The sequence below is a fragment of the Carettochelys insculpta genome, chromosome 2 (assembly GCF_033958435.1).
Source record: "Carettochelys insculpta isolate YL-2023 chromosome 2, ASM3395843v1, whole genome shotgun sequence".
In the NCBI taxonomy this organism is placed as follows: domain Eukaryota; kingdom Metazoa; phylum Chordata; order Testudines; family Carettochelyidae; genus Carettochelys; species Carettochelys insculpta.
This window is the reverse complement of record NC_134138.1, coordinates 136,642,037-136,669,426: the sequence shown is the minus strand read 5'-3', so window position 1 is coordinate 136,669,426 and position 27,390 is coordinate 136,642,037.

Sequence of the window (27,390 nt, the reverse complement as noted above, 5' to 3'; positions counted from 1 at the left end):
TTGCACAAGAAGACAGCAAGGGAATTGCTCAATGGTGACTCAGCAACACCCATCAGACATGCCTTTATTTGTGTTCTCCTAGAACAGGACTGAGGATATATAAAATAGGGATCAGAGATTGTATGGTAGTCCTGTTCTCCTCCCTGACCCATGCTGAAGGCAACAAGAACTCTGGAGTAGACAAAACTGGTCCCTGACCAACAGGTAAAGCCTTCATATGAAAGACTTTAACCAAACCACAGTATGGTGAGAAAAAATGCTTCGTCCAGATATTACATGCTTACCATTTCCCCCTGTATCATTTTTCCCCTTTGGTAACTACTCTGACTTTTGTCTATCATTTATAATCATATAAAACCTATATTTTTGTAATTAATAAACTTATTTTAATGTTTATCCTCACAAGTGAATTTAAGTACTTGGTAAAGCTGCTCAGGTACAATAGCTGGTGTATCCTCCTTCCATTGATGAATTGGTGAACCAATTAATAACTTGTATTACTCAGAAAGGCTCTTGACCAGTGCAAGATGAAATACTCCTGTGGTACAAGGCTGGAAGCCAGAGGGATTTGTCTCGTGTCTTTCTCTGTGTGATTCATGAGTGGCTTTGGGAACATTCATGGCATCTTACTGAGTGCTGGGCTGTACATGTAGTTGTACTGAGTGTTACTCGTACCTGGAAGTGTTGCTGCCTGTCACTTGAAAGAACTGTGAGACACAACCTGAGATTAGTGACTTAAGGAAGTACAGCAATCCCAGGGTCCTAGGTTGCACCCCAAAGATCCCATCATGATATTGTTTTATAGGAAGCTCTATAGCAGAGACAATACGGCTTTTTAAAAGACAGGTTTGAAATCTTGATGAAATGTTGCATCTTCTAAAGTCAAGGGGAGTTTTACCATTGATTTCAAGGTAGTCATCCCTTACTTTATTTATTGAAATTGTGTGACTTTATTATTGCATTAACACAATGACATATCTTGTGCATGTACCTATATGTGTATGCACACGTTTATAGGTTGCCAAATGAAACAAAAATAAAATACTTATGATGGCCTAACTTTTAAAATAATTTGTTTGACTGAGAAATATATAAAAAGTACACATTAAAAATAGATGAATGTGCAGGTATGTGAATAAAAATGTGAATCTATGAAGCACACAACATGTACAACTTTGGGTTTTCTCTTCTTTCTGATAATGCAGATTTAACTTTGCATTTAACTATTCTAAGGCTTAGTCAAAGAATGTATCTCTTCCTAAGAGACTTGTCCCTTAAAGTATGTTGAAAAAGAAACTTTGTAAACGATACTTCACTTGATTTGGACAGGACATTAATTCTCTTGGATTTTACTCTTCTGGAAAGAAAGTGATGAATTAAACAGAATATGCATATTTGCTAACTGTGTTATTAATGTGTACATGGGGTAGTCTATCGTAGCCACTCTTCAAAGAGGAGATAGAAGTGAGTGGTGGGCCTGAAAGCATAATTCTGATTTGCACAGTTAATTCAGTCAGGTAATATGGCTTTTTTTCTACTCCTGAACTTGTCGATGAAGTAGTAATTTGCTGCAGACAATACGTGAAACATAAAATAAATATTTTCCAAACTATGATAACCATTTATTGAATGAAATTAGACATATAAACCTGGATATAGAAGTGGAAGTTAAATCATAGGAAAGAAAATAGGAAGGAATACAAACTCTGGCAGGTGAAGTATAAACCTGTAATAAGGAAGGACAAAAAATAATTTGAAGAACAGCTAGCCAAAGATTTAAAAAGCAATTACCCCCCCCCCAAAAAAAAAAGAATAAAAGAATGAACGAATCAAAGGAAAAAATACATCAGAATCAGGAAGCTGGCTAAACAGCCAACAAATACTGTAGTCAAAATGCTAATGGAGCACTCAAGGACAATAAAGTATTTTAAAAAATGAATTAATTCTTTCTATTGATTGTCAGAGCTGAAGATGATGGAGGTTCCAAAATATGGGCAATTCTTTCAGGTGACAAATACGGAGAAGTGTGCCAGATTGAATTGTCATTAGAGTAGGTTTTCAAAAAAATGGATAAATTATCATGGAATCATAGAATCATAGACTCTTAGGGCTGAAAGGGACCTTAGGAGGTCATATAGTCCAGCCACCTGCCTAAAGAAGGATCAACCCTAGCTAAACCATCCCAGCCAGGACTTTGCCAAACTGGGATTTGAAAACCTCTTGGGATGGAGATTTCACCACCTGTCTAGGTAAAGCATTCCAATGTTTCACCACTTTCCCAGTGAAATAGCCATTCCTAATATCCAACCTACACGTCTCCCTCTGTAACTTCAGACAATTGCTTCTTGTTCTGCCATCAGTCACTACTGAGAACAATCTCTCTCCATCCTCTTTAGAACCCCCCATTCAGGAAGTTGAAGGCAGCTATCAAATCACCCATCTTTCTTCTCTTCTGCAAACTAAAGATGCCCAAATCCCTCAGCCTGTCCTCACAGGTCATGTGCTTCACTCATTTCCATTGCCCTCCTCTGAACCCACTCAAGTGCATCCAGAGTAATTAAGCAGTATTTGATCACAAGGACCAGATGGTATTCACCCAAGTGTCCTGAAGGAATTCAAACATGAAATTACAGAGCTGCTAACTGTGATTTGTAACCTAAGATGCCTCTAAGCTGCACAGCTGCCTGGCCAGTCACCTGCCTAACAGGCCCTGTTCAGGGGCCCAAGGCAATCATGCATAGTATCTCTGCTTGCTGGCCGCAACACAGCTCTACCATGGAAGCACTGTTAAGCTAGTGGGATGGAGTCACCTTCCCACACCCCTCGACTTCAGCTGCTGTGTTATGGGTCAGCAGGGAGAGAGTGCCTCCCTCTTCCAGCCACAGTTACTGAATGTTGAAGGCACAGGAGGATTTTCCCCCCTCCCTGGCCACAGCAGGTGTGTGCTAAAGCTGGAGGACGGGGAACTTCCCCCACCACCTACAGCTGCTGCATGCTAGGGTTGGAAGAGTGTGTGTCTTTCCTTTGGCCACAGCTTCCAACCCAGAACTGTCCCAGAGCTCTGGCTGCTGGTGGACATGAGTGCCTTCTGTGGCCCCCATCCAGCCTAAAATGGGCATGACCCTTCTGGGGGACAGGCACCACTCATCCAGTTATGGCACCTGGAGCTGTGGTGGCAGTGGAGAGGCAGCTCTCACCTGGCCTGTAGCTACTGTAGTGAAAGAGGGGTGGGATAGTCTTCTCTCCATGGGACAACGTGCACCTGAACCAATCTTTCCTGACCCAACCCCAGAGCCTGCTACCTTAGCCGGAGTCCTTGTATCCCGACCCTTGTCTTATCCCTGAATACCCTATACACAGCCCCACCCAAAAGTCTTCATACCCAGCAGAAGCCCTTACACTCCTGCATCCTAACCCTCTGTCCCAAGTCTGAGCCCACTTCCACATTCAGAATTCCTTGGCCCCACCCACACCACATGAATTTTCTCATGTTCACTAGTATGAAGATGATGCATCACATATCACCTCCATATTGGTAATACTACTACTACCACTTAACCCTTGTACTCCATGTACAGCTCAGACCATCTCCAAGTCTCCTCTACTTCACTGTGTCTTGGGACAAATCTATCTGGCTCCAGAAATACAACAGTTGTTGTCCCACAATCTCAATAGCCTTCTGAACATTGTCTAATGTCTTACACTTTTGCATTTTCCTTGAGGGTTCCATGTGACAGCTTGATGGACTATGCTGGCTGATGGTTTTCTGAGAGTGTGATCTAGACATCCCCACTTTCTTCTCTTGATTTCAATGTTAATTGTTTTTTTTCCTGCTCTGTCCCTCATTTGTGATGAAGTCATTGATACCCTTACCTGGTCCTCCATTTGTGTCCATAATACTCTCCGAGTAGTTGAACTGTGGCACATCATGCCTGGAATGTAGTCAGACAAAAGGTTCTGGCCTCACATTATAAAAATCGGGCTTTTAAAGTGCAATGCTTACACTGCATAGTGCTTGTGTTGATGTTCGAATGAAACAGCATTCGGCTTAATAGTGAGTGTAGCTATCATTAAGGTTATGATTAAGTTAATGGCATTTTTCACAACACCAAAGGAGAGGCCATAGGCAAAAAACCAAAAATTCGTAATGCATTACCTCTCCATGATTTATATTAAAAACATTTGTAATTAAATCAAGGTAGGAGTGCACTGGGCATGAGTGGCTGCTCCTAGCAGGGGCATCTGGGGCTCACTGCTGTAGGGGATGGCAGAGGGCATGGCTGAGCAGGGGCACCCAGCACCAGTAGCACTAGCTGAATGGGGGCTGCAGCCTATGGATGGTCCAGCTGGCTGGCTGGGGCTGTTGCCCAGGACTGCAACCTCATGGCCCATGACTGGCCTGGCCCCACCTCCTAGGAGCCATTTTCAGGGCTGCCAGAGCAAAGGCTGGTGTGGTAGTCCACAGGGCCATTTGAGCCAGCTTCTTGGGCCATTCTGGGATCAGCCGCGTGTCATAGAGCAGGGGATGGCAACCCCCATCCCATGTGCTGCTTTCAGCATGCGAGCTGATTTACAGCGACACGCAACGAGGACTCCAGCCCTACCTCTCCTTCTCCCCCTGCAGCCAGGAGGGGGCGTGAAGCATGGGGCCACAGCCCTGCCACATAAGCCCCTGCTGCAGCACTGGGCTAGGGCTGGAGTCCCCACTGTGATGTGAGGCTGGAACCAGGAGCCTTCGATGCAGTGAGGGCCAGAGTTTCTACTGTGAGGCCCCCTCTGCAGCATGGGGCTAGGGGCAGAGCCCCTCCTCCTCCCTGGATCCCTATCCACAGCACAGGGCTAGGTCTAGAGCACCTTTCCCTGGAGTGCTCCCTACCACAAACACCCTGGATACTTATTTTTGCTCCAAGTCTGATGAAGTGGGTCTTATCCATGAAACCTTGTTACCTAATAAATAAAACTGTTAGTTTTCAAGATGCTACAGGACTGCTTGTTTTCCTCCACCCAAGCTTCCAGCACACTACCCCCATCAAGATAATTTCAGGTGCATCAAGACCCTGTGGCAGACCCTTCCCCCATTGTCACCTACAGATAAACAGAATGAGAGGTTCCACTTTTGACCATACCATCTATTCACTCACCCCACCCCTGACTCATTGGTAGCAGATGTAGTTAATTAAAGTGAATGTAAGGATTTCCAGGGCCCATCTCCTTGTACCTTACTCACAATTTTGACAGCAGGAGGCAGTCTCACTCACATAATGTAAAGTATGTGTGCAAAGAATTCAGCTGTATAATATGCTTTATGACTGAGAATGTTGGGAGCCACCCAGAGTTTAATCGCTATCAATATTTTATAGACTCCTAGACCCGTGAAGCCTTGTTAACACCCACAGTGTTTGGTGGTTCTCACTGTTGTAAACTATGTTCTCATTTAAAGTGATAAAGTAAATGTTTTTCCATTCATTAGAAGTTCTAGAACATGCTGAATCATTATTGGTCATTGCAGATGGAGCTGTGGAATTGCCAAAAAAGTGGTGTTGTTGAGATTACTGGATAATGGCAGTTACTAGTTCGAATTGCCAAAGTGACATAAAACTGATGGCAATCAGCATTTATCTAACCACTGATGTGTGGTACATAAAAACTGGGGAAAATGTTAATGCACATTGTGCATCATTAGTAGATTAAACTTTTTAAAGCATTACTAAGTATTTTATACCTTGTGATGGCTTTACAGCATTCTCTTCAGCAAATCATTTTAACATTTTGCCTTTAGTAAATTAGTGGTATTTACATCTTGACCCATTTATTATGCAGTCAAAGGTCAGACTGGTACAGAATGGTGTGAAAGCCAGGCAAGGGATTTTTCCCATTGATTTTAACATTTAGTCAAGAGCCTTATAAAATAAAGAAAAGAGGGTCTAGTAAAAATGCGGTAAAGCATAGTCTGTATGACTTTTTGGATAATTGACTACAAAAGAAAGTCACAAATCCAAATAACTGCTTGTTTGCAATGTCCATAATCATTCAGCTAAAACAATCAAATACTTAAACAGCAGAGGTGCAGAATGTAACAGGGCACTGAATTATTTCACAAAATTCCCATTGACCTTAATGGGCACAGACTCAGGCCAAGATAGTCAATAAAAAAGGAATGTTAATTTAAGTATTAGGATCAGGATAATAACTACCTCCCCCTATGGAAAAAGAAATTGATAGAAAGTAACATTTTAACCAGGAGCAAGCATAGCAGAAAGGATACATATCATGATCAGTGAGGTAAGGTGGACAAATACCACTTTTATTTGACACAGAGAGAGAGAGAGAGATTATTTACATTCATTTTCATTGCTGGAATCATGTCATTTTTTATGGAAAACACCTTTTAGAGTAAAAAAGAGATTTCTATATCTGAGGAAAATCAATCATTTGCTACCATGGAAACAACAACAACAAAATATGTAAGCCCATTAATTACATGTTGTTGACAGCGACAGCAGGAATAAAGGATACACAAAGAACAAAGGCCAAGTTATCTGTTGTATGCAAAATATTTTTTTCACATCTAAGATTAGTAAGGCTGATGTATATATTTGAATTTAACAGCACCAGGGTCAATGTTTGCCACACTTCTGTGGTTATGCTAAACACCTTACCTTGGCCACAGTATTATCTTAATTTCTCTAGGTAAAGAGAGAGGATGTTTAAATGACAGATTTCTCAAAGACACAAATAGCAGCTAGGAGATGAAATCTATTGAAAATCAATGGAGATTGGCACCTACCTGTTATTTTTGCTTTTAACAATCTGACTCTAAAAAAGTTTCCTGCTCCACCTCAAACCCACACTTTTATCCAGCAAAGCTTTATCCAGGGCATAGCGATAACCAAAGCTTATCACACATAGCTGTCAATTTAGACATGCTGGGATAGATTGTCACTTCTGATCCAGCTCCATTGCCATCAGGCAGAGTAAATGATCTGGAATCCGGCCATAACTGCCAACTAGAAATTCTTCTGGCTGGGGAGAACATCCAGTTGGCATGAACTGAGCCATCACCCAGTCTAAACATCCTTTGGCCTCAAGATAGAGAGTGCATGAAGTGGAATAGGGGACCAGAATGGAGCTCTGTTCCACTGATGTACAGCTGATGCGCAGCGTCTTGGGAGCCATGCACTTCTGGTATATGTTAGGACAAGCCAAAATATTTCTCTCATTACCCCTGAGTCAGGTTCAGGAGCATCCAGAAAATCCACATAGTTAGGAAGCTATAACCGGCTCCCTGATGGCCAATCCATAATTATCCTACCAAGCATTTCTTGGAAGCAGAACAGAACCTACAGAACCTAATGTGCTGTATTTCATAAGCAAAAGGTAATAATTTGGATTACACTGTAGAGAAAGCTGTGCAATGAAAGTCTGTTTTAGGGTCCTGGGAGAGGCACATTTCCTTGCCTAATCCCTATTTGCTGCTGGGAGTAAATAATCTGTGATTGCCCTTTATGAGCATCATATTATATCTCCTACCATGAGAAGCTGAGGTGTTATGTTTGAAGTTCTTCCCATGCATGGGGGAGGAGTAGTGGTCCCATGGAGACTGGCCTACCCACACCCCTACAGTGGCAATCCATTCAGGCTATGCAGGAGAAAACTGTGGGACAGTTTACTTACCTTTATGTCCAGGTGAAACCATATAAATATGGGCCACAATCTGGCCCAAAATTCCATATGCAATTCCATAATCTATGTACTGAGTTTAGTTCAAAGCCCTCTCAAGTCACAGTTGCTTTTTCATTCATCTGAAATTAACGGAGTTTATATGGCCCACTTGGCCTTAGAATAATGGTACAACAAGGATGTTAGCAAAAAGGGAGTGAGGATACGTGAGACCTATATTTGTACCATCGTCTGTGCAGTCAGGCTGGGAGAAAGTGAAGGGACTATGATATGCAATAATATTGTATCACTGGGGAAAAAAAAAAAGGAAAAATTTTCAGATAAGATGGAGGTTTTCATCTTGTTAGTGTTCACTGTCACATGGTTTTGCTCCTGTCAACCTGCCAGTTTACTCCAAGAAAAGAATTTAAGATTATAGATATATCACTTTAACTTCCTAGTGAAAACTGTAGACAAGTTCACATGACAGAAAACCATGTGTGCTGTTTGCATGCCCTTATATGGGAAAAAACCCAAGACCTTTTAAACAGCATTTTATAGAAAAACAATCTGATAAAATATTACAATAAAATTCTTCATGCAAGATTCTACAGAAATATCTTTACCACTTTCAGCTAACATCCCTAATATTATGATATCCTACAGAAGACCATTACATTACTGGACTTCTCAGAACAGAGTAGCAATACATCATTCTCACAACCCCTTCAGACATCAGCAAACCTGGGGTAAGTGTATTAAATAAAATTACATGTAAAAGTGCAACATTCTACAGAGTACAAAAGTTAATTGTGTAGGTGGGTAAATGAGATCATCAGCATCACTATGCTTAGCTGAAGAATTAGTCTCAAAATGCCTAACAAAACTGAAGGAACAAAAAGCAACATATGCGGATGAAAGAGAATAGCAGAATGTGATTTTTTTTCTTCTTCTAAAGAGTGATGATTAAACTTTTAAACCTGTTCTTTGGAGGGGAAGTTAGCTGTGGATTGTACACTTTCCAAATGAGCCTTGATATTAACAGAGAGATATACCTGATTGATCTTTAAGTATATATATGTAGGGCTAAATTGTTCATTGATTTATACCAGAGAAAGAGTATCAGTTCTAATGAGAATAGAATTTTTCTCAGTTTATTTTATATGGTATTTTCATACTACCTTCTTTTCCATTTAAGAACCAAAATATGTAAGAACATGTCTAGGTAAAATATTATGATAACGATAAAATAAACTGTGCATTATCTTTTCCTTGTTCCTTTTTTCCATAACAGGTTCTAGCTCTGCCCGGGCGACTTCTCAGTGCCCCAAAGCCAGTTGGAGCCTCCACTAAGTACGATATGGCCCACAGAGATCCAATGGAAGCCTTTCCAGAGTCATTCTTACCAGGAGTCTGAAATACCTCAGCTATCTCCTCTTTGTCTGGAGGAGTACTATCCCTGTTCTAGGCCTTCCACATAGCCAGGCTTCTCACCCTATCCTGAAGGGTAAGCCCAGCCATCCTGTGGAGAACCTTAATTTACTCATTTGTAGCCACAATCTCATCCTTTTGGTCATTACCCAAAATCCAGGATGATAGGTGAGGATGGGGACATATAGTAATGTGTAAACCAAAATATTTGCCTAAGAACTCAGGTGTCATTTCAACACCCACATCACTGCTGCTGACACACCAATCTCATTCTCCTGGGTGATCTCATTCTCCTGGTCGCCAGCATTTGTGAATAAGAACCCTGGATATTTGAACTCATCCCCTAAGAGCGGATCAGTTGGAGTTATCAGTCCACTTTCTTCAGGGAGAAGACCACGATCTCTGATTTGAAGAGGACTATTTCGCATGCCACAGTACTTCACACTCAGCAGCACAACATTTACATTCATGTCAGAGATTACAGTCTGAAGAAGCAAGAAGGACTTAATCTACATACATCTGAGATGCCACCTCTGAATACCCTTCCAGGTGCACTCCACAACATGGCTTCACTTTGATATCCTGTCTATGAAAATCATGAACAGGAGCATGGACAAGTCACAGCCTTAAGAGGGTCAAATGCCCACCTTTAATAAACTCAACAATGCTAAGGATACACCAGCAACTCTCACTCTGAGAATACAGAAACCAGTCAGCATTAAAAAGTGACACTGTCATCTCATAATCCTGCAGCACTTCCCACAAGCCATCTCAGGAAACACTGTCATATACCATCTCCATGTCTACAGAACAAAGGTAGACCAGATTAGGAAACTCCCTTGAAACATCAAGTATCTTCTGGAGACCAAAGAACTGGTCCGTCTCTGGGACAGAATCTGCATTGTTCCTCCAGAATCTAAGGTTTAGCTGATGAGCATAACCTTTGCTTCAGCACCCTGGCATGGACTTTGAAAGGGTGGCTGAGGACTGTGTTTTCCCTATACAGTCATACCCGAGATACACCCCTTTGGGCTACGAGAATTCAAATTTATGAGGAGTTTGATTTAAAACCTCTACTTCACCTTACGCGGCATTTCCTCGAATTTACGAGTGACTCAGTGGGACACAGACGCCCTGCAGGGGGAGAAAGGCTGCGGCTCCAAGCAACGGCTGCCTGCAGCTGCATCCCACCTGGTGCATCTCTCTGCAGCGCCCACCGGCGGTTTTCTGGAGCCCCCAACCCAGCTTTTACCTGTGGCTGGTCTGGGTCTCTGCCTCAGCGCTGCAGCAGTGGTGCGCCCCGGCCCAGCTGGCCACCGCAGCCTCCCAGGCACTCCTGGGAGACAAGGCTACTGGGTGCACAGCCCATCCCGGCCCTGCCCCTGTGCAGCAGTGCCTCAGGCACCGCTCGCCACCTGTGGCGTTCCTTCCAATTGAGCGCCTTAGCTGCCGCCAGCGGGAATTCTCTGCCATGCAGCCCCACACAAGTGAGTCATTGCCCCTCACCAACCAGGGGCCCCCTGTGCCTTCCTAGCTCCCTGCATGGCCAGCCCTTCTTAACCTAAGCTGAGCTTAGGCTGGGCTGCCTCCCCATGTCCTGTTCTGCCCTGCCCATCCCCTTGCACCGGCCCCACTTCTGCAGCCGCAGGCAGCTACCTGGCTTTGTGCCCCCCTCCCAGGCACTCTTCGATTTCCGTTCCCCTGTCTTTGCACCTGGGACAGCCCCCTGGCCCTGGGCTCTGCTCCCCAGGCCACATTACCAGGAAGACTTTCCTGAGCTTTGCAGTTGTGTAGCTGGTGCGTGTTTCATTGAGTTCTCCTCTCAGAGTACTCGTGGTTTGATAGTTTATAGCAGTAATAATCTCGTGCATCATGTACCCTAAAATGAAGAAACCGCTAAAAAAACCAAGTAATGAGCTAGAAAAGGCAAAAAAAAAAAAGACAGAAAACCCATGCCACTAAGTGTAAAATTGGATGTGATAAAGAATATCACTGAAGGACAGTGTAACAAAGATGTGATGCAGACACTCCATTTATCTTCATCTACTGTGAGTACTATCTACATGCAAAAGGAGAAAATATTGAAAACCGCTGAGACTGCTGTTGGTGGTGCAAGTTTAACAATGTTGTCTTTGAGTGGGCACCCCATTATGCAGAAGCTTGAGACACTCTTGTTGCAATGGATAGAGAATTCAGTGAAATGCCACATGACTCAGCTTTCTTCTCATAAGAAAAAAGGCACTATCATTGTTTGAGCAATTAAAGGCACAGGCATTTGAGCAGAGTGATGAGACAGCCAAGGATTTGAACTTTAAAGGCAGTAATGGATGGTTCGACCGTTTCTGGAAGAGGGGACTCTTGCATAGCCTCCAGGTTACAGGTGAGGCAGCATCCACTGATTTTGCAGCTGGCAGTGCTTTTCCTGAAAAAGCTGAAGAAAATTATCCAAGAAGGCGGCTACACTAACAAGCAGATTTTCAGTATGGATGAGACTGGCTTGTTTTGGAAGCAAATGATGTCTCGTACCTACATCTCCAAAGACGAAAAGCAAGCCATAGGTCATAAAGCCTCAAAAGACAGGTCAACATTGTTGCTGGGTGGCAATGCTGAGGGCAACATAAAGGTCAACCCTCTGCTCATACACCATTCGGAAAATCCACAGGCTTTGAAAGGTATCAATAAGCCTTCCAGTGATTTGGCATTCAAATAGAAGTGGATGGGTAACCCAACAAGTGTTTCTAGACTATGTGCAGAGTTATTTTTGTCCCTTCGTTGAAAAATATTGCAAAGAAAATAACCTAGACAACAAAGCACTTTGAATCATCAACGATGCTCCAGGCCATCCAGCAACAATTCTTGGTTATGGTAGCAATGTTCAGATTGTATTTTTGCCTCTGAATGAAACATCTTTGATACAGCTGATGGACCAAGGTGTAATTGCTACATTTAGGGCTTACTATATGCAGCTTGTGATGAAGTATCTCGTTGATGGTTTGGACAAGAGTGACAAGGTGACAGTCAGAGAATTATGGAAAAAAATACAACATAAAAATGGCCATTGAAAACATAGCAACTGCTTGGGACAAAGTGACTGCCAACACTATGAATACTGTTTGGAAAAAACTTCTTCCTGAGGTTGTGTATGGCTTTCAAGGTTTTGAATCCATGAACAAGATGATCTGTGATGACATTGTACAGCTGGCAGCAAAAGCAGGTTTTGATGAGGTCGACATTGAAGATGTGCAAGAGGTGTTGGAATCTCACTCTGAACACCTGACAGATGACGAGCTAATTCAATGAGAAGAAGAGCATTTGAAGTAGGAGGCTGAACATTTGCAAGAAAGGAAATTCAACAAAGAGGAAGAATCAGTAAAAGAATTTGGCACAGAACAGTTGCACAATTTGTTTTCCATTATCGATAGTGCTTGTGCTTTGTTGGACGAAAACAATAGCAATTTTGAAAGAGCTTGGAAAGCTAATATTTTCATGAGAGAATTGATTGAATGTTACAAACAACTGTATGATGGAAAGGTGCGAGAAGGCAAGCAGACAAGTATTTTATTGTTTTTTCCTTCCAGCCACCCCTGCTACTGCTGGTACTTCTGCTGTTTCTGAACTTCAACCTTCAAATTCTGGCATCTCTCGTCCTCCCATTGCAATGGAAGAGGAAGAAGAAGATGACATTGATGATTCAGAAATTATGGAGTGTGAAGAACTCAGCCAATCTTCATCCTCCTCACCTTTGCCTTCATTTTTTACTCCATTCAGACCATTGCCACCATCACCAACCAATGAACAACAGTGACTCTCCTCACAGTCTCCCTCACCTCATCTTATCACCTTTCCACACAATGTCAACTTGTTCGCTGAGTGTGATATCATTTGCGTTGTTTTCGATGATTTCTGTTGTCTTTACTGTTCTGTTCTTTTTTGCATTAAAGGTTGAATTGCATAAACATTGAGTATCATATTTATGTTTTGTTTGTGAGCGTAGTCTTAAGTGTATGTTGCATAATAGCTATAAAAGAGCTTAACTAGAGCCATATTATAGAGTAATTAAAGAAGGGAAAATGCCTTGTTAGGTTGTGTTATGATAACTAATGTTAACTATTGAAGTAATTGTGTTCATTTTAATGAGATCTGGTGTCGTTTTAGCGTAAATGGGTGTAAATTTTGAGGCTCAGGAATGCATAACATTTTTTCTCATTACATTACCAACTAACAAGAATTTGCCCTAAGAGGAGGTTTTCAAGAACAAATTGCCCTTGTAAGGTGGGGGAAGACTGTAATTGTAACACACTCTCTAGTCTCCTTTCTTAAAGAGTGGGACCACCACCCTGGTTTGCCAATCCAGATCTACTACTCCCACAGCCCATACCATACTGAAGAGTCTCATTAACCCTGACAATCCAACATTGTCCAGAGCTTTCAACATCTCTGAGCTAATCTCATCCGCCCCTGCAGCCTTCAACTTCCCCAAAAGGAGCTCTAAAGAGAATTGAGAGAGACTGTTCTCAGTGGTGCCAGATGGTAGAACAAGGAGCAATGGTCTGAAGTTACAGAGGGAGACGTGTAGGTTGGATATTAGGAACATTTATTTCTCCAGCAGGGTGGTGAAGCACTGGAATGCTTTACCTAGAGAGGTTGTGGAATCTCCTTCTCTATAGGTTTTTAAGTCTCAGCTTGAAAAAGTCCTGCCTGGGATGATTTAGTTAGGGTAGATCCTCCTTTAGGCAGAGGGCTGGACTAGATGACCTCCTGAGATCTCTTCCAGCCCTATGATTCTATGATTCTACTGTGAAGGCACTTTACTGACATAACAACCTCAGCATCAGAAATAGATCTGATCTCACCAGAGATTTCAAGTGCTTTAAGGAGGACTTGTTCCCAAGTCTGAGAAGTTCCTCATAGTGCTCCTTCTACCTCTCAGTGCTTTCTGCACTATAGATGGTGTTTCCAATTTGTTTTAGAAAGAAGGGTGCTTTCAAAAATGGGGCTTCCTTCTGAAGGAAACTCATTTACACAGCTATTTTACATTTCAAAAGCAGCACTTTTGATGCAGTGAGTGGTTACCATTATGCAAAAGAGATGCTGAATAATCATGTCAGCACCTCGTTACATTTTCAATCCACTGTATTTACATATCCTTTCTGAAAGGGAGGGGTAGTGTAGATGCAACCAGAGTGTGTGTGGGGGAGAGAGAGAGAGAGAGAGAGAGAGAGAGAGAGAGAGAGAGGGAGAGATTAATGCCAATTTACTAGATATCTAAAAAAGTAATTCATATGTACTATAATCCTGCAGTATTATTACTCTATGGTAGTCATGAATAAGATAGCCCTTTCATTTAAGGTCCCCTAATTTGCAGTGCTTGGGACTTCAGGAAAATATGCGTGGGGATGAAATCTCTCAGGACTATTTTGAATCCAAAAGAACATATGAAAATTAAAAAAAAAAGGTAAAATTGTATCTGGTTATTTTTAAACTTGAAATACCAGTGTTTTCATGAATTTAAATGCTGTTATACTCTGAAAAGTGACTTTACTAAATTGGCATCATTGGATACTATGTTTGGTATCTCTTGATGTTTTTCATGAATAGTTTACAAGCATAAACATGTTTTTTCCATATCTCCACCCTTCTTACTCAGCTTTCTCTACTGCTCTTTCTTTATTTTCTTTTACCTGCACCACTGCTCTCTCAGGTGCCATTTTTAATTTTATTATTTTACAACTGTAATGTTCTTTAAATGTACAATATCCTTATAGAGTGCACTACCCGATCCTGTAGATAATCCCTCAATTTTCTAAAGTGCAACAGCATGCTGCATGTTAAGTGTTCCCTGTAGAATCTGCAGCACACTTTAATAGAATGCTGTTTGAAACAATACCATATTAGAGCACTCCAGGGAACCTTTAATGCGCACCAGTGGGGAAGGCAGGTACCAATTAAGACACAAAAAACATTAAGATCACTTTAGAAATCACTTCCCACTGTACAGCACATTACCCTACTATATGCACAAGCATTGAATCTCTCTCAAAAAGTGGAGGAAGCACACTTACTGCTGTATTAATTCATAACACCTTTAGGCAGGTGAGATAATGACACATGCACCAGAATGGTATAGTACGTGCATTTTATGACTGCATTATACCCGTGTGGCAAAGTCACTTGGTAGAGCCATATGTGTGCAAATAAAATTTATATCAAATTGGCCCTTTTACTTTGCTTCTATCACATGTTCAACAGATATCTTTAGATTTTTTCAGGAGGGTTTGCCAAATTTATTGGCATTATTTCCTTATTACTTATTTAAAGCAATAGTATTGTCACATTGAATGTAAGCCTAAAAGATTCAGCAGGAGATATATCCTTTATATAGTTGATTGATTTATATAATCAATGATATTTTAAAGCATAGTAACCTGTGCTAAGTGTTAATGCTCCTTAAAATCTCCATTTACTGGAATTAGAACTGGAGAACCACTGTTAGAAATATTATCAAGTCTAAAGTCTCTTATCGCGGAGGGCAATGCTGTTAAGCAATGTGTGTGCACTTGGGGAAACTGAGGCACGACACAAAATTTAAATTTTTCTTGATTCTTTGCCCCTGAGACACCTAACCACAGCCTTAGAGATGCTGGTAGAGTGTCTCACTGGATTTTACCCAGCAACCCAGAACGGTGTACACGGTGGTAGCTCACAATGGGGTTTACAGGGTTGTGGTAGGATCCTCAGAAAAATGGTGCTGAACACTGTCCGCCCTGAAAGAACGAATGAGTCCCTTTAAAGGTGCAACCACAAGAGGAATTTATTAAGGGGAGAGGAATTACACACGAGGATAAACCTAAATTGACAGACTATAGGTTTTCCCTTTCCTCTACTAGTTTTTTAGCACAGAGTTTGTCTATTTATGACACCAGCCCTTGAATTATGTAAAGCCGCAATGAGCAGCACCCTCAAAATGTCCCACTACTTACAGTGAATCCCAGGAATCCCATGACGTCTTCGCTGAGTGCTGCAAAGGGAAAGTAGTTAAAGCACCATATTACACAATCCTCTTTTATAGAGGTGCCAGTTAACGGCAAAGAATAAGAAGTAACCTTCCGCAGGGAGTTATTCCCTCACAGGCAGGGGGGAGAGCCACGAGGCTCTCAACCCTAATTCCGGAATCACCTCTTACGATGATCCGAGCGCTCAACCTCCCTCTCGAACAGGGGGGAGCAGATGGAATGGGACTGCCTCCTACGACAGTTCCCGGAGTTTGGGGTTGCCTCTTACGACGACTCCCTTAAGGATCGCCTCTTACGACGATTCCTAAGGCTTGGGGTCACCTCTTACGATGACTCCCTAGATTGGACTGCCCATTAAACAGCTAGCCCAAGGTAGAAAACACCATTCACGGTAGTTTCCAAATACAATATCCGTCCCTATTACGGGCCAGTCAAATTAATCCTTGCCTCTTATTGGCAAAGTAAATTATGCTTTTAGAATACTCTGAGGGTTGAAAATATCTCAGGCTGGCTATAAATAGCACCCCCTGTGCTTTACATGGGCTAGTAGAAACAAACGGTTACACAGTTCGGATTGTGTTAGCAGAACTGGGGCAGTCCCAGCCTACCACCTATAATGCGTTGCTGCTATTGGTTAGCACATCCAGCAGCAAGCAAAGATACAACAACACGTGTAAAATACACACATTAACCAGGTCATTACAAGTAAATTTGATTGCTATCTCTCCTTCCTTAGCTCTGTTTCCAGGCGCTGGGCCTGCAATCGCTTCTCTCAGGAGCTAGGAAAGTATGGCTGCACAGGCGCGTTTTTACAGCGCCGCGCTAGGCCTGACAGGAAAGAGGATTGAAGAAAAGAACCAGGAGGAAAAGAACCAACTTGGGGTACAAAAACCTCCTGTAACAAATTTGCAAATAAGCAAGAAAATTTGTAGTGATTTCAGAACGGCCTCAGTTCTCCCCACCGGCCACGGCAATGGTCGAGGAGGAGAAGGGCAGGACCGCTGCTGCAGTTTGTCCCTGTCACAGGGCACGCGCTCGTTAGGTGGCGTCACCTGCCAGAACAAACCCTCCAGGAAAAACCGGAGCCTTCAAAATGGCTGCAATCAGGAGCTCTTCTTTGTCCCTCGATGACTATGGGCGCAAAGTCTGAGTTCCTGAAGGCATCCTCTTCAGGTCTTCCACGTCCCTTGGCGGCTGGGGTACGACGACTGACACGAAGCTTGTCACCTTCTTTTCTTCTCTCTTCTTCAGCTCTTTAGTGATTTCAGATCAGTCCAGGTCCAGGTCCCCAGAAGGAGTGAATCCAAGGGCCTCAGGCTCCTAACTTTATAGGGCCTGTGAGGAACTGTTTGAAGTCCATGTTGCATTTTGGTTACCATAGCAACTGAGGAAAGCTATATGTTACATATTTAGTAGGTATCCAAAACTAACCAACTAACTTTTAGGATTTCAAACTGTAACTTATACATATTAACTACCCCTCATAAATATTTACACCAACTGTCATTTTCTAACTGTCATTCTTGTTTACTTCATTCTAGACATTTCTATATGGTGTTTTTCAAAGGGGATTTTTTACAGTAGATTTTTATAAAGTGCTTCTATGGGCCTGATAGGGAACAAAGTCATGAATTAAACAACATAGATGTTAAAATGCTCAGTTCCTAAGGCTTTTGGTTAAGATGTGAGGAGAAACACACAGACACCACAGCCCATGGCCAGGGACATATCAAGCACCTCAGGTGAGGATATTTCAACATCTCTAAGAGCACATAAGGTATGATGGCAGTGACCACAACAGTAGTCACAAGTTAACAATCTTCCTTTTATTCAAAATCTTTCTTGATAAATAATCAAATTCACAATTAGAGATACATAAGTTATGATGGAAGAATACTGTAAAACGGTCATCATCAATATTTTCATATCCAAATTCTAAACAGTACCGTAAAGATAGATGACCTGCAGTTGCTGCAACATTATCCATGGTGTTGCAATCTGACAACTTTCATGATTGATGGGTACTTTGTGGAATATCTTCCTGATCACATACTACTACATACGTTACCGTGATCTTGTAACTTTACTGGTACAAGTCAACTACTGGGTCACCCTCCTCCTAATGTGGCTAGGTAAAATCTTTGAGGCCCCAACATGGAAATTTTGCATTACAACCTTACTTAACATATATATCAAATATACACTCATCATTCACAAATTCTCATCAGTCTTATACCTTTATAATACCATTCTACATATTCCTACGCCATAACTTACAATTCAAATCTATTCATTATACTCTGATCACATATGAGTTAATCACAATCAGAGAAGATACAATTACTTTGGTTTATGAGGTGGATAGCTACTGCGGGGGTGAGGTTGGGGAGGGGCGGGGGAAGAGCTGAAGTCTCTAAACAGTGCCTAAGTTTGCTTTCCAATGTCATGATTTTATGATCCAGTATCATCCAGCTTGCCAGAGCTAAGAATCATTGCCATTTCCCAGTCAAGAGGGAGACTCCTGCTTTCAAAAGTAATAAAACGTCCATTTCAACTCTAATGGTTTAGAAGATATTGAAAGTTAAACCGGTCACTAGTTCAGGCCTCACTATTAAACATTCGTCAGATCAACCTAATGTGTAATTCAGTATGTGTGAGAGTTGATACATTTCATGTCTGGGGTGAAAGAAAATATTGTTTGTGCTGACGGGACTCTCTTGACGGACAGGTTATTAATATGGGTATCTAAATGAGTCCCTGAACAAGGAGGGCGTGAACCTCCTGTTCACAGGTCCCAGGACCCGAACCAGAACCTTGCTGCAACCCCAAGACAGGAGAGCGCCACCCCGGTACGCTCTGGTTCCCGCTAAGGCCTCCTGGAAGGAAGTGGCTGGCAGAGACAATGAGACCAGGACAGGGGTCAAAGTTAAAACAAAGTAACTAAAATTTTTATTTGAGGAATACCAACAAATTTAAAATGTATCAACTCTAAATGGCTAACTTATAAACTTACAATAAACATTGTGTCCTTGCTGATTTCTGACAGATGTCTTTAGGTTTTATTTTACCGGAAGGCAAAAGGTAAATTAGGATAGTGAGTATGGGTAAGTATAATCAGGACTAAGGGGTTTTAGATTCCCACTGTTCCCTTTAGAAAGGAGAGGTGAGGTTGCTAGCCTCACCCCCTACTGGGGGCAGGGTGCTAGCTTGCCCCAAGTGGTTAGGGCTAGGAGGCTGTCAGGGCAGTCCCTCTTCTGGTGGGGGGCCCCCGCTACTCCAGTAAGCCTAACTGGAGGATACCTGGGAGGCAATAGGCTCTTCCTCAGGTCCCTTAGGGTGAACAGCGATTGGGGAGGCAGGGTGGCTAGGCCTACACCTGCAATATTTATTTATATCTGCATATAGAGATGGGTTAGGTAAGACGGGGGAGGAAGGTCAAGCCTTCGCCTTATTAGAAACAACGAGTATGATAACACTACTACTATAATAAACGCTAACAATACTGTATAAATGAATAATAACAACAATATGAGCTATTAATTAAATGTGGTTTTAAAATAGTCAAAGTAATATCCCAGCCTTGGCTTTCAGGCCCGGCCTCAGGGGGTCAGGCCCCCAGGTACTTCTCCTCCCCTGTCAGGGAGGGTGAACAACGGAGGAGCAACCCCCTGCTCCTTCACAGAGGGTCCCGGTGTCCCAGGCTAGTGTCCCGTTCAGTGTTAGAGGGTAGAGTTTACGTGTCAAGTCCGGTAGTAGTAGTCACAATCAGGTAAGTTGAGGTCCAATCCGGTGGAGTTGTAGGTAGCAGCTGGTGAAGACAAGATGGCGGCCCCAGGTTCTGTGACTGGGTACGCAGCACCCACCATGAGGTAGGCCAGTTCGCCACCTGGTCACTTCCCCATGAGGCCGCTTGCTGCTCCCTGGTAGCGCTGTGAAGAGATGATTTTTTGAGAGCGCTGAGGGAGAGCTGCTGCTAGGGAGCGGTGGCAGCGAGAAATCTTGCGCCTCAGGTGGTGAAGGCGGCGCTCTGGGCTGCTGACGCAGCAGTGGTGTGGCAGTGCTGTTAGTGATTTTAGCTCTGGTGGACGCTGCCTAGGCAGCCACACCAAGAGTGATTTCGCTCAGTGATTCAGCTAGGTGGACGCTGCTGTGCAGCCACACCAAGAGTGATTTCAGTCAGGTGGACGCTGCGATGCAGCCACACCAAGAGTGATTCAGCTCAGCTCTGTGCAGCCACACCTTTCTGCTGTTAGCCCCCTACTGGAGTGAGTGAGTGAGAGAGAGAGCAAGAGCCCTGAGTGAGCTCTGAGCTCTACTTATATAGAGCAGTCTCATGAATCATTCATGACATGATTATCATATTTGCGCAGTTTTCAACAAGGTCCTCTGATTCAGGGAAGGTTCTGGAAACTCCAGGTATCACCCAATCAGAGGCCTTTGATTCAAATACCTGTTTATGAGTTCAGGTTACCAGGGAAACCAACTGACAAAAAGTGACTGTTGGTAATGCTTCCAAATGGCAGCCTGTGACACTTCAGAATTTCATGTGTCTGCATTGATTTTACACAGCCAAAGGCATGTTTTCCCTGGCCCACAGGGACAATTATGTCCAAAGGTGTTAAAAATCCTGACATGTGCCACGTATGAAACTGCAGTTGAAACGGACATTTTTTGAGACATTTGCAAGGATGTGTTTAAACTGACCGTGTCTTTGTCCCTTTAATGCTAATGTTGATGAACATGAAATCCATGGTGTACTTGACCCACAAAAACTCACAGATACCTGTGACTTTTGGAACCCTGATTTTTTTTTTTTCACTTTTGTCACAGTTAGGATTTACCTTATCAAATGAGGGGGTTTAAAAATAGTGTGATCACTTGAGAAGCAGTCTGTGTATTTAAGAGGTTTATGTAAATCTGAAGTGCTTCAATTACAGGCTTAATATATTTTTAATTGTTACATTTAAATTATGAGTATATTAAACATGTGCAAAGTAGCTCCTGCAATTTATTGATTATGTGCTTTAAAAGCATAGAGAAAAAAAACTTTAGTTAATTTCAATAAAATTAACTATGTCTGTGCCATTTTGATAGTAATCAAAATACTTAACAATTGCAGGCTGCTGTTGAAATACCTATGTGGAATAATTTTGGTACCTGTTCAGTTCATAGGGGCAAGTGTCTGCATCATGCAAATTAGAAACACAGCCAATGCTAATTAGCTTTTTTTTTTGGCTAGTTTGGTAGACAGAACAAGGATTAATGATCAGGTCAAAGATGAGGGAATTTGCGGGAAACTATAATACAAGCTTTCACTCTTCCTGCCTGTAGAGTTACTATTCAATGGGAAGAAGAACAGTCTTGTTGTAAAATCACTGATCTAGAAGGAAAGAAATTTGGACTCATTACAGCTCTGGACTTATGTACAGACTTTGTGTGACCTGAGGCAAGTCACTTCACCTCTCTGTGCCTCAGTTCCCCATCTACAAAACAGGGATAATAGTATTTATTTATTTTTCCCTATCTATTTAAGAGTTAAGGCCTTGGAGCAGAGACTATCTCTTCAACGTTGTTGTCAATACATAGCACACTGAAGATTAGACCTTGGCTGAAATCTCTGAGCACAATAATTACCCTAGTTAATACTCTAAAAAGTATTGATGAAGCACAGAGGATTCCATCTCTGGAGCAATGACTTTCAAGAAATAATAAATCCTCAACTTAAACAACAATACATTGAGAGGAACATTAGAGATACTCTGAATTTTAACTCTATTATTTTTCTAGTAAATTTTATCAGCAAAATTTATAAAAATACTATTCTCATTGGCTATGTCTACATGGGCAACCTATGTCGACAGACATCGGTAGAGAGTAGCCACGCTGCTGTTCCCTCCGTCTACAGAATGGATGGCCGGAAGCTTTGCTAACAGGGATGCCACGGGAACTGGACACCCTCTCTGTCATCAGAACTGTCTATACCCACATTCTGTTGACAAAACTCTGTTGGCAGAGGGGCTATTCCTGATAGGGAACAGGGATAACAGGGATAACGCTGCTGACTGAACAGCAGAGTTTTGATGACAAACTCTCGACAGATGAGCTTAGCTCTGTAGATGTTCGGTGAGTTTTGTTGACAGAAGGACTGTTCTGTCAACCAAGGCTGCTGTGTAGACGCATCCATACACTGTATCATTACTCACCACAACAGCGTTTTCCCTGTACATCACATTTAATAATCTGCACTCTAATTTTTGTTTAGACATGTGTCTTTCAAAGAGGAATGCAGAGTCAATAAATAAATTCAGAATGTAAGTATGTAAAAAAAAACAAAAAACCCTTCAGCCTTACTCTTTACAATATTATACATCTCCACTGCCACGTTATTCTTTGAACTGCTTGCTCACTAAACTATTTTCTGATATAAATTTTGTTCTTTCAAAGGAAATAAGTTGACACGAAAATGTGCACGCACTGTATAATTTGTTAGTGTCTGGAAATAAAAGTACTAAATTCACAGATGACCCTCATCCTATTTCTGGTGAGATTTTCTTTTGCAAAATTTCTACCAACACTTGTCCACTGGTCTATGGGAGTTACACGTGCCTCATTCCTCCCACTATCCAGCGTACATAATCTTGTTAGAGAGGTTGACAAGAGAATCTGCTTCTTTAGCTCAAGAAGTAATAGCTCATACTGGAAGCCCTGGAAGTCTAGTGTTAGCCATACCTTTATTTCCTTCTCCCTTCAGCTCTAACTCACCTCCTGGCTGACTGCCACAGGTGTTCATGGCAGTGTTCACAAAACACAAGCAATCCTGTAATGCTTAAGTTACTACAGGACTACTTTTTTTTTTTTGTAAAGCTACAGACTAACATTGCTACCCCTTTGAGACTACATAACAGTATTGAGAGGAGTGAAGAAAGAGATCTGAATTTTTGAGTCATTAGGGTTGCTAGTAGGTGACTACAGTGGTGCATTTCACTTACTCTTGGGTATTGACTGTGTAGTATTTTTACATTATGTCAAGCATAATAAAGCATATAGATAAGTCCTCTTTAGCATGTGAATATATCTAAAATAATAAAATACTACTTGTTCTGGGAACCTCATTCTGAGTTATGTGGGCACTAAGTATGTATTTTATTGCAAGGGCAGCATCGAATTCTAAGGATTCAGCATCCTGTGTAAAAGACTAGTGTCTCAATCCACCGAAACTAGAAATTGCATTGTCTCAGGCCCTACATCCTGGAGGCAGGCTCAGGCCAGCGGTCCCAGCTCTGCCTGCCTTTTCCCCAGTACTCTTCTGTCTCAGGAAGCCTCTGAAGCTTTCCTGGCAACCAGCCCCATCCTGCTCAACAGCAAGGCTATGTCTGCAGTAAGGCAATCTGTTGACAGCAGTTACTGTCTGAAGCTATCTTCTGTAAAAAAACTTCTGCTGACAGATTGCAGCCACACGTGAAAGTGGATTGCTCAGTCAATCTGCTCCATCAACAGAAAAGTGGCTGGACTGCCAGGCCATTCTCTTGACAGAACGACCAAGTGGAGCCACAATAGATGGGTGACAAATGACCCGGAAGCCCTGTCCATCAAAAGAGTGCCCCTCAGGACCATACACATGGCTTTTTTGAAGACAGATTCTGTTGAGAAAGGCCTTCAGCCCTTGTGGGGGGAAAGGCAGAAGGCTATTGACAAAAGTGCTGAGTTATGTTAACAGTATGACAAGAAAACAAAGTTCTAATGTGGATGCTCCATGAGTTTTGTTGACAAAACTCTCTAGTGTAGGTGTAGCTCCAGTCTTCTCTCCTCACCCACAGCCCCTATTTATACAACTTTAGCTGGGCCCTAATTGGCAGCTAGTTGTTTCAGCTGCCAGTTCCTCAGTCCTCTTCTAGTGCTGGGTTTATCCCTTACTAAGCCAGTGCAGTGCAGACATCTCATCACAGTTCTCCTTCCAATCTGCCATTTTGGGCAGTGTCTACATATGCCCCCTCCATTCAGAGGCCACGTTAATGAAGCAGTTCAGAAGATGCTAATGAGGTGCTGACATGAATATGCAGTGCCTCATTAGCATAATGGCAGCTTTTGGAACACATGCCGCCTGTGTAGACAGGGTTTTTTGAAAGGCCCCTGGACTTTGAAAGCCTCTTCTTCCTAAAACCAAATGGGAAGAAGGGGTTTTCAAAGTCGGGTGATCCTTTAGAAAGGCCCCCGTCTACATGAGTGGCATGTGTTCTGAAAGTGGCACTTCTGAATTGCTCACAGCTGCCATTATGCTAATGAGGTGCTGCATATTCATATCAGTGCCTCATTAGCATCTTCTGAACTGCCTCATTAACATGCTCCCTCCAAAAGGAGGGGGCATGTGTAGACACAAACTTACTGTGTTGGCCTTTGCTGGTGATGTTGCAGTACTTTTTATCATAGGACTGATATTCCATGTATCACATTTGCCCGAGTTCAAACAGAAATTGTTTGGCAAAGCAGTTTGTTCCAGAGTACTTATTGTAGTGCTACCTCAAAAATGTCTAGAAAAATATTTTCTTGTAGACAATTGTCATGAATAGTATTGATGTGGTATAGTGCTTGCAATGAATAAGACCATACAGAAATGGAAAAGATATGGTTTAAAATCTGCATCAAATGTTAACTGTGGGGTTAACAGAAGAGATGCTCACTCATAATAGCTTCATGTCCCAAAAATCATGGCAAGTTGACCACTGTTCAGTTATAAATATTTTCATCTGGGATCAGGGCCCGCACAGAATTTGCCAGGCCCTGGGCAATATGTGGTGTGGGAGGGACTAGACTCCAGGTTCCCCATAAGGGCAGGGTCTAATGTGGAAGGTGGGAGGCTAGGGGCTAGCCGTCAGCACTCCCTGGACAATGTCACATGAGGACCTGACAGTGATTTAGAGGGCCCAGGGCTCCAGCTGCTGCTGCTGCTGCCACAGTAGCAGTTGTGGCAGCCTGGATCCCTAGGCATAATTAAATTGCTGGGACCCAGTGAAATCCCCCCCCCCCCGTTGTCTCCCTCACCCATCAGTGGCATTTTATGGAATTATTTTGTCTTAAAATTGGCAATTAATCTTTCTGCACAACTGTTTTTCAATTTCAGCATTATAACTTCAGCCTTGCTTCATGCAATAATGATCTGCTGTAATCAGGGCAACAACAATAAAACAATTCAGAACTTTGTGAAAGATTTCTTAATAAAATATATAAAGAATAGTGGAGTACAATAAGATTCAGAGGAATTTCTCAGATAAGATTACACATGACTTCAAGACTGATATTATCCACACCCATGTGAGGTGAATATTGTCTCGCGGCATTAGCAACCTGTCCACTCCTTAGTGGGCACTTTGAAGACATTTAGGGGTAAATTACAGCTAAATAACAGCATAGAGGAGTGACAGCCAAGACTGATGACTGTAAAAACATTTTATGGAACTGCAGGAGACTTGTCCAGAACCATGATAAGTCATCTGGCTAACTATAATCATGCTGGACCATGGATGTTGCCAGACCAGAGGCTGCTGGACTAAAGAGGTTCAACTAGTACTAGAAATCAGTCTCCAGGGAAATTCTTTAGCCCACATGACTTAGCTTCTACATCAATCTTATCACATTGGTTGGAGTTACCTTTGCAGTGGTTTCTATTATTTCAGCTTTCAGTGCACAAGGGGACAGTTATTTGTTCCTTTCATTTAGCCTGAAAAAAGGGTTCTTACTAAATCTGTCAGTTTTCATTGGTCTGTGACTGATATGTAGATCAAAGATATGCAGATCAATGATATGAATAATAGCAGTCTTCCTGCATAACACCATTCCTTTTCCATTTTCTTTTTCTTTTTTCTTTTTTAATTATTTTAATATATTATCTACTAAATCTGGGTCCATGTAACAAAATTCATATCTGAATTTCAAACCCCACAAAGTCTGAGGTTTTGGATCACCTAGGGATTCTGATTGCTCAGAACTTTCAAAATTATGTATTAGGTTTATAAGTAAGTAATGATTTATGATCCTAACACTGAAGCACGTATTTTTTAAAGAATCTTCACATAAGCTACTTAGTAATAATACACATCAGCAATCCTTTCCCTAGTCTCAGCAAGCCACCTCCACAATAGAAGGGTGAAAGAACAAAGCACTTAACAACATGCCCAGAAAGTCTGAAGTGGGGCTATGTCATACCTGAGTTCTATAATTAAGGGCCCCTTGGGAAATATTGTAATTGCAGACTACACAGATGGAGAGAAGTTGCTGTCTGGTTTGTGCTAATTTCCTTTTCTATGTCAGTTCTGATTGACTGACATATTAACTGCTCATGTGCAGAAGTTAAAATTTGTTCTCTCTATATCTGTATTTTTGACATATGGGTATTTACTAATTGTTATTGTGATGGTTTGAACTGTCTCATTTGGAAATGTATTTGCAGTGTTTGGAACAGTATCTTGAGGGCTGTACTCAGGGGGAAAAAATGTGCATCTGTGTAAAATACCTGCCTGGCCAACAATACTGTAAGCAAAGCCAGAAGGCACATCCAGTGAGAAAACAAACTGGCTCTGAAAAAATCTAAAAATAGAGATGTTTCCTTCCAATCTTCTTTACTTTGTCTGGAAGTGTTTATTAGAAGAACTAGCATCCTAACCGTCTTTACTCAAAACATATAAGGGAAGATAGGAGGGGAAAAAAAATCCTTTCAGAAACCTCAAACTTCAGACTACTCCAGAAAGCAGCCTTGGAAGTGAACAACAGTCCTTTTGAAATTCTGAATATGCTACTGTGATATTTAGAACAAAATTGAAAGACTGACCTACATTATACTGATCTATGTTAAACATTGGGTAAACCAGAACATATGGTGCAATGGAGACTGTAGACTAATACTTATGTAATCATCTGAACACGACAGTGTCCCACACTGCTAATTGTACCATGATATGAGAGGGACCTACTGTCTAACACAATCATGAAATGTTTTGATATCTGAATAGGAAAGTGGAACTAGACAAAGGACACAACACAAGAATTCCCAAAAGAGACAAAAGAGAAGAATTAACACTACAGCTATCCCCCCACAGAGGACCTATTAACAGAACTGGACCCAAGGAATTCTGAAAATGAAAGTCATTTAATTCTGTTTAAGAATCAGACGTTAACCACCAGAGCAATAAAAACAGGGAGCCCAGAGACACTTTAAAAACTATCAAATTTATAAGGATATACTGACATTAGCTTTCAGAAGATACAATTCATTTCCTTGGATGATGAAGAGAAG